This window comes from Squalius cephalus (genome assembly GCF_949319135.1).
Source record: "Squalius cephalus genome assembly, chromosome: 22".
Taxonomy (NCBI): Eukaryota; Metazoa; Chordata; class Actinopteri; order Cypriniformes; family Leuciscidae; genus Squalius; species Squalius cephalus.
Window position 1 is genome coordinate 24,531,925 of NC_137143.1, and position 7,863 is coordinate 24,539,787.

Sequence of the window (7,863 nt, forward strand, 5' to 3'; positions counted from 1 at the left end):
TTTTTACCATTTACATCAAGGCCAATGTCAAATAAACAGCCTTCACATCCTCCTCTAACACCTGTCCCCCTCCTCCCAATGAAGCAATACGCATGCACATGTACTCACACACAATTTTTGATCCAGCTCGGCATCTGTTCAAGGTCAGCAGGTCTAACCGCCAGTTTGTGTAAATGTTCTTCGCCTACCTGTCCTCATCTGTGAAACTGGGACTGTATCTTGAATGAAGGCTCTTAGTTATGTTCTGTTTAGTGAGTTTGAGGGCCAAAGCACACGTCAACAACATCCCCAGCTTGTTGACCAGTTACTGTAGGACGAACATCTGAGGAGTAGGTCCAGATAATGACATAATCACAAGGCTAGTGCTTACACGTCTCAGTTTAATTTTAGAATCGTCAAGGATAATATAATGATGTAAAATACTGTCTGAGCTTACAATGCGATGAGATGCTTGCATTGATTTTTGAAAATCGTTCTCAAGTGCAGAATATATTTATTGTAATAATCTTTTACCAGCCAGAATTTCATTCTATTCATGTGGTATATATGTACATAGCAACAAGAGCCTCATCTTGTTCACTTGGGCAGAGTTTTCCTCAGTCATGAACTGAGAACATTTAAACTGAACTGCCAACTGAATGTTGATCCTTTGGTTGCTGTGCAAAGCTTGTTCTCTCTGAGTTTAGTGTGAATATAAACATGATTTTAAGATCATTGACCCCTAAAGTGACTAGCCTTCAACTTTTTTAGCAAACACTGATCAAACCAGCTTACTAATGTAAGCATTGAAGGGGCCTACAATAAAACTTGGCTCCATACACAGTAGAGAGGCGAAAACATTTTTGAAACTAGTGCTACCTCACAAGAGAAAACAGAGAAAAAAAGCTGTTGTCTTCCCTTTTGCCAAATAGGTAGAATTAAAATTACATACAGACATTATCATACTGATTTTAATTTATATTCATGTTTGTATTATATATATTATGAGTTAGTTGTTTTTAACTTGTTGTTAATATTGTTGCATTGTGGGACGGGAAAACCATTTCACTGCATTGCATCACATGTTTATGTAGGTCTTATGTGACAAATATAAAACCTCGAACTTGAAAAGTTCTTGAAAAACCTCAGTGTTTGTAGTCAACGTTTCAAACTGTTTTAGGCGAAATATACACATATTACTACCGATATTCTAACAATACAAAGCGGGTTGGAAATCGATGAAGTTACACTTTAATTGTTAAATTAACAATAATAACATTCTATATGCGGAAGTGATAAAATTATAGAATGCAAATTGTTATCTGACTTTATTTTTTTTATTTTTTTTTGTAATTAGACAAGAAGTCAAACTATGGAAGTTTGTTTCCACCACAGAATAAAAAAATAAATAAAATAATAATAATAAAGGTAATTGCAATTCTTTATATCTCAATTCTGACTTTTTCTCAAAATTGCGAGATATAAAGTTAGAAATCTGAGAAGTCTGAATTGTGAGATATAAACATGCAATTGCAAGAAAAAAGTCACAATTGCGAGATAAAAAGTCTCAGTTACCTTTTTTATTTTTTATTCCGTGACTGAAAATTTAAATTAACACTTTAAAGTGCCCTTTTTCTCACACTCATCGTATTATTTATACTACGCAAATTGGGACGAAAATACAGACTACACACAGTATAAAACTCTATGCAATTTAAGCTATTAGCATAGAAGCTATAAGCTTCTGCAAAGGAAAAGATTATCAAAGCATAAGTTCAATTTCAGTCTTTTTCTCACACAAAGCTATTGCGTGACTTGACTTCAGCAGACTTTGAATATGGTGCACACCTGTTTTTTATTTATTTAGTTATCCTGTTAGGAGCTTGTCAGACATGCTTCCTAGGAGCTTCTAAAAATGAGTATGCAGGTTTGAAACATAATGAAACTGACTTAATATTTCATTTCACCTATATGCAGCACACCTCAAATTGAAGACTGACCATCTGAAGTGTCCTGCTTGTGTTTGAATTTTCGATTTTATCAAAAGCCAGAGTTACTGCATTTCCAATCATGGTTCCCTTTCATTGCAAGGTCATGGTCATGCTGGATGATTTGTGTGGTGTGTGTGTGTGTGTGTGTGTGTGTGTGTGTGAGAGTGTGTGTGTGTGCGTGTGTGTGAGTGTGTCTGTGTGTGCGTGTGTGGTTGTGTGTCTGTGTGCCCACATTTGTGCTTGTGCTTATATTAACTAATTTCATGGACTGGTATCTATATGATGTTGATTAGCATTAGTGAATTTTCAGACGTTAAAACCAACAAGTTCATTATGTTGTTTATCTGCTTTTTAATTAAAAAAGTTTCAGAACTTCATTGCCACCATGTCAGCCTTATTAACAAACATAAAAACTCATTTTTTGCATTTGAATTACAATGTTTTTGAGTTAGTCTCTAATGTCAACACAACTACATGTTCGTTGATTTCATAATTATGTAATATTATAAATGTTTTTTATTTTAATGTGTGTGTGTTGTATTTATGTATTTTCACATTAATAATTTTCAACATTATTTTTCAAATGTGAAGATGTTTTCATGGTCAGTGGTTTATGCATGCAGTCTGCACAGAGAGTAATGTTTACATAAACGTCTTTGGTAACTAAATCCAGTCTCAGCGTAAATCATCCTCCCTTTACTGACATGCATAAACATAACACAGAAACAGCCCACCAGGTTGTCATGACCCAATGAGTATAAGAATTTGGCTCAACTTCTCAACAGCAACCTTGAAGACTATGAAAAAGGCCTTTACTCTACTTTCTTTATCCTTCTTCTATCGTTTTTCCTCTGTTTGCAAAACTGTAGACTTTTTTCAATACTGTTTTGTACAATTGTGTTCAATAATATACATGAAATAATAAATGCTACAACATAAACAGTGTAGCCTTGTGTCATTTCATAGACAATGGAAATGAATTAAGGAACACCAAGTTAGTTTTTTTCAAAAATGAAAAAATGTTTAGTGTCGGAACCGATAGCCTCGTTGGCAGCACTCCGACATATAGCCAAAGTCCCTTTAAAGGGGGGGTGAAATGCTCATTTTCACTCAATCTCCTGTTAATCTTGAGTACCTATAGACTAGTATTGCATCCTTCATATCTCCAAAAAGTCTTTAGTTTTATTAGTTTCTTTAGTTTAAAGATAGGCTGTACCGAGTCTTTCCGAAAAAACCCGAGCGTCTGGAGGCGGGCCGTGTGGGCGAAGCCAGAGCCATAGAGAGAATCCGTCGATCTGGGCTTTGTTTATAAAACATTCATCGTCGAAATGCAGGGAACAAACAGTCTACACAACTACACAACAATCTGCATCCACTGTTCCTAACGCTGGGTTCTTTGGTAAGCTTTCCCTCACATCCAAAAACACACTTTGGAGACACTATGCAGCACTGCCGATGATTTCCTGTTGAAGCGCGTTGATGTGCGCGGTCTCGCTCTCCTCTGGTCGTCGTGTGCGCGGCCGCGCTTTTCCGGGAGAAATGCTCATATAAGGAGTTCCACTCTGGTCTATATCATTAGATCCACGGTCGAAAAAAAAACAGCCGAAACTTGTACCAACCCGGAAGTAAGATTTTCGGCACAGAAATTCTCCGTTATTCGTCCAAAATATTTTTAAAAAACTTTGGCCATGTTATGCATGAGAATCTATCTCTTTAACACTGTAAACAACTCTGAATACATGAAACACCATTGTACCCCCCCCCTTTAAGGCAAGTAGCCTAAAATGTAAATGAAAAAAAGTAAGTATTTTTCATTTCTCCCATTGGGATTATTTTTTTTTTTTTTTTTTTTTTTTACATTCCACCGCTCCAGACCCCAGTCTATGCTCCAGACACGTCGGCGGGCCCGCCATCTTGCAAGGGTCAGCGTGTCGTCGTCACTCACAGTAAGAATCAATGATGCCACATTGTGCAGCTTCTGGTTGTGAAACCGCCGAGATTTAAATTCCCGAAGAAATGGGATAACCTTTCACAGGTGAGAATGTGCTGGTTTATGTTTTTATAGGCTATGTGTTAACTCAAAGTTTTTACTATGGTACTTTTAATGTTTTTACTATGGTAACTTTTTAATGTCGTAGCCTATCAGCTGACGTATTGTATTGTGTTATTAAGAAAAATCATCTGCAGAAGTCTATTTCATCATATTAATATGCGTCCCAGTGTTGTGCCTGAACGCGTTCATTGAACGATAGTTCATGAACTCGTTCATATTTTGGGTGAACGTGAACGTGAACTGAGCGTACTGTATTACTGCCTGGTGAACGTTACTGTGAACTCGTTCATTCTGGTGTCTGTGAACGGCACGCTCTCTCAGTTTAACTTCGTTCAATAGAGTGCCAGATTTCTATAGAGACTTCCAGACGAAAACCCGGCTAAAACACACCGTAAACCGGCCTTAATATGTAGCGGAAAAAAACACCCAATCTGGCAACACACACAGCCACCAGTGTCTACTGACTCTCTTGTTCGATCTCGTTCATCAAAATGAACAAATCTTTTTTCGAGTCATTTCGTTCATTTAAGGGGCTTTAAATGTTATACTATTAACTGGCAAATTCCCAGAACACATCCACCTACGTAATCTTGATCATATTCTGAATTAAGAAATCATTATAATGCAGTCAAAAATCGTTTACAGGGAACATAAATAATTACTTTACCTTCCGAGTCTTTCGTTCATTTGTCACGTGACAGACGCAATGAATGAGGATCGTTCATGAACGACTCATCACGTTACAAATCAAAACAAAAAGCAGCAAGGAGGCGTCGTATGATCATTTAATGACAAGGTCGGTGAGGATGGGAAAAATCTGACGCATATCTTCAGTGTTAAAACTGATCAAATAATTGTCTGTGGTTCTATATGGGCTGTGGCAATCATTTTGAAAAATAATATCTGGCAGCAACATGGAAAAAAATAACTATGAACTAGTTCATTTTTGGAACTGTTAACTTAGTTCAAAATTTTGAAGTATGAACTATGAACTGAACTAGTTCATTTTAAAATTTGTGAACTGAACTTTGAACTAGTTCATGTAGAAAGTGAACTTTCCCAACACTGCATCTAACTACGGTTGCAGACGCTCAGTCAACTCGCTCTCGAATGCTCACAGACCCCTCCAATATGGCGGATGGCTTATGTATAGCGGCCCATTGAAACGGACACTAATGAGGCATCTATGTATATATATCTTACATATTAGAGACATATATATTGGTGGAATTTGATTGGTGGAATTGGTGGATGACCCCAGTTCTAATCCCATTTCCTGATCCCATTTCCCTTTCACCGTTCCTTTGCTTTCCTGGTTGATCTGCTGTCCTATCAAATAAAGGCATAAAAGCCCCCCCAAAAAATAACTTTTTGGGCAAATTGTTCTTGTTGCCTTGTTGTGTTAGGAGACGTTCTGTCTGTTACTATAGTAACTACCTCGAATTTCTTCCTGCAGCCTCTATGACTTTACCCATAAAGTGAAATGGCCTTGTGTCGAAGCGAGTTACAAATTGAATACTCCTTTTCTCAAGGGCTTCTGTCATTCTGTCTGAGGCTCTACAAGGTATGGGAGAGGAAATTCATTTGACACACTACTGTGCTTGCTCACCAGCGAGGGTGTGTGTGCAACAAAAACCCTTAAAAAAAAAGTACTTTTTTTTGGTATTAGAAACAGCTTACTGATGTGAGAGCTAGAGAGTGAATGGGTTCACTCATGCATATCATGCATATGAGCAGAAAAAATCATTCTAAAATTAATTAAAATTTGAAATATCTATTAGAAATGAACTCTACAAAGTATTGTTTCTCAGTAACAATAAATAAATAAAAATGTCAGCTTGTAATAAATGCACAGCTAATAAATAAGGGTCAAAACACAATCGAGTGTCTAAGTCTATAAAAACTAGAGTGGTGCAGGAATGACATTCTATCGCAAGTCAGTGTCAGTGTGTGTGTGTGTGTGTGTGTGTGTGTGTGTGTGTGTGTGTGTGTGTGTGTGTGTGTGTTTTAAATGCCTGAAATAAGGTCTGTGGTTAACACAAGCTCTATTTTCACATTTTATGACATAAATACATCGGTAATACCACCTTGTGATTTTTTTTAAAGCTTGTTATCTACAATCCCAATCCAAAAGCCAACTGGAAAAACCCTATTAGGTTTTTGTCGAGGGAAACATATGTCACCATTCCAGCACTCTATAATGTCATTTCTGAAATATTTTAAAACCATTATTCAGCAGTGAGAAGAAGAAAAATTAATTGTAACCTTTGAATAATCAAGACATTGGGGATGTTTGGTCAATGCGCAAAATGGCATGTTTGGCAAAACTAAATACACTATCACAATTACCTCATGTCAACCAACAAGCACATTTGCGGGGGAGTGATTATTTGGCCTTGTTTTGCAGCCAGAGGAACTAGTCACCTTGCAGTCCTCAATTGGACCATGATCTCATCTTTATACAGAGAAAGGTCAGGTCACCTACAGCTGAAGTAGCAATTGTGCGATGCAACAGGTCAGTGACCGAAAGAGCACAAGCACATTAACTCAATTGCTGGAACAGAATAGAATGATGGTTTTCAAATGACCATGTCAAAGTCCAAACCTCAAACCCACTGATAAGTGGCATGAACGATCACCCTCAAATATCAATGAACTGAAGAAATGTGTAAAGATAAGTGGGCCAAAACTCATCCAACACCTTTAGAGATAACCTGATAAATGATTACATCACATTATTTTTTTTAAATCCCATGACATCAAAATGTAAGTTTTGTGGCTTTTAGTCTATGTGTGTCATGCTTTGAGGCCATAAAAGTTGCCCATGTTCACTTTTAGCATATGCATACATATAATATTCAGTTTTCCTCTTCCAAGAAACAGACCAAAAATACTGATGACTCATTCTGCACTATGTCAATTTTTACCAATCAAATGCTTTCAAGAAAGAGAATGTCCCTCTCCCTAATAACACTTGTAACCATCTAGCAAAAACTAGTTCATAGCTCTGACGTAACTACAGCCTATTGCCTAAAAGTGTAAGCTAAAAAGCCCTTAAATATGTCATTGTTTTTAAAGTAATACTTTGACACAGGAAGGAAGACTGCATAGTTCACATATAATTTGTACATGTTGGCTAACTTAAAACCAAATTATAACATTGAATCTGTTATGTGTTGTGCTTCTAGTTAGACGGACTATTAATAATTAGGGCCTCCTATACTGGCACTTTGGCATAAAGCAGTGAACATGTGACAAGCTGTAAAAATTATTCTGTGTGTTTGCTAGCCTATGCAGGAATAATGAACTCCCTTGTCAGACGGTGGTCAGTACGGTGCCCGGGTGAGCTCAATGCGCTGCAACTGAAGTATACTGAACTGCAACTGAATAGAAAAACACCCACAAATTAAGAAAACCTCTTCATCAGTTTCACAACACATGTGTGTTCCAAATCCTCACGAAACAACCAAATACAGAAACGCACTGCAAAAGTTCACAACACACCCAAATACAGAAACGCGCTGCAAATAGCACAGACCACAACGGAAATGTTTCCAGGGGACCCCAATAAGTGACGAACCCGCCTCGTGAGCATCCCTATGCCCTACTCCCTTCGAAAGGCAGACGGCAGAGCCCTTTAAGTGGGGACTTTGGAGTGAGCAGGGCACTTGTGTGCCATTATGTATGTACAGTTTGGATCGCACTTGGTGAAGGGAGCAACAAAAGATAACGTAATTTCCTCATTATTTTCACCTGGGATGTTCCCATAACAACGTAGCAGGGTGTCGATCTGCTGAAAGCTGTTATTACCAGAAATAACTTATTATTGCTGTTAATATA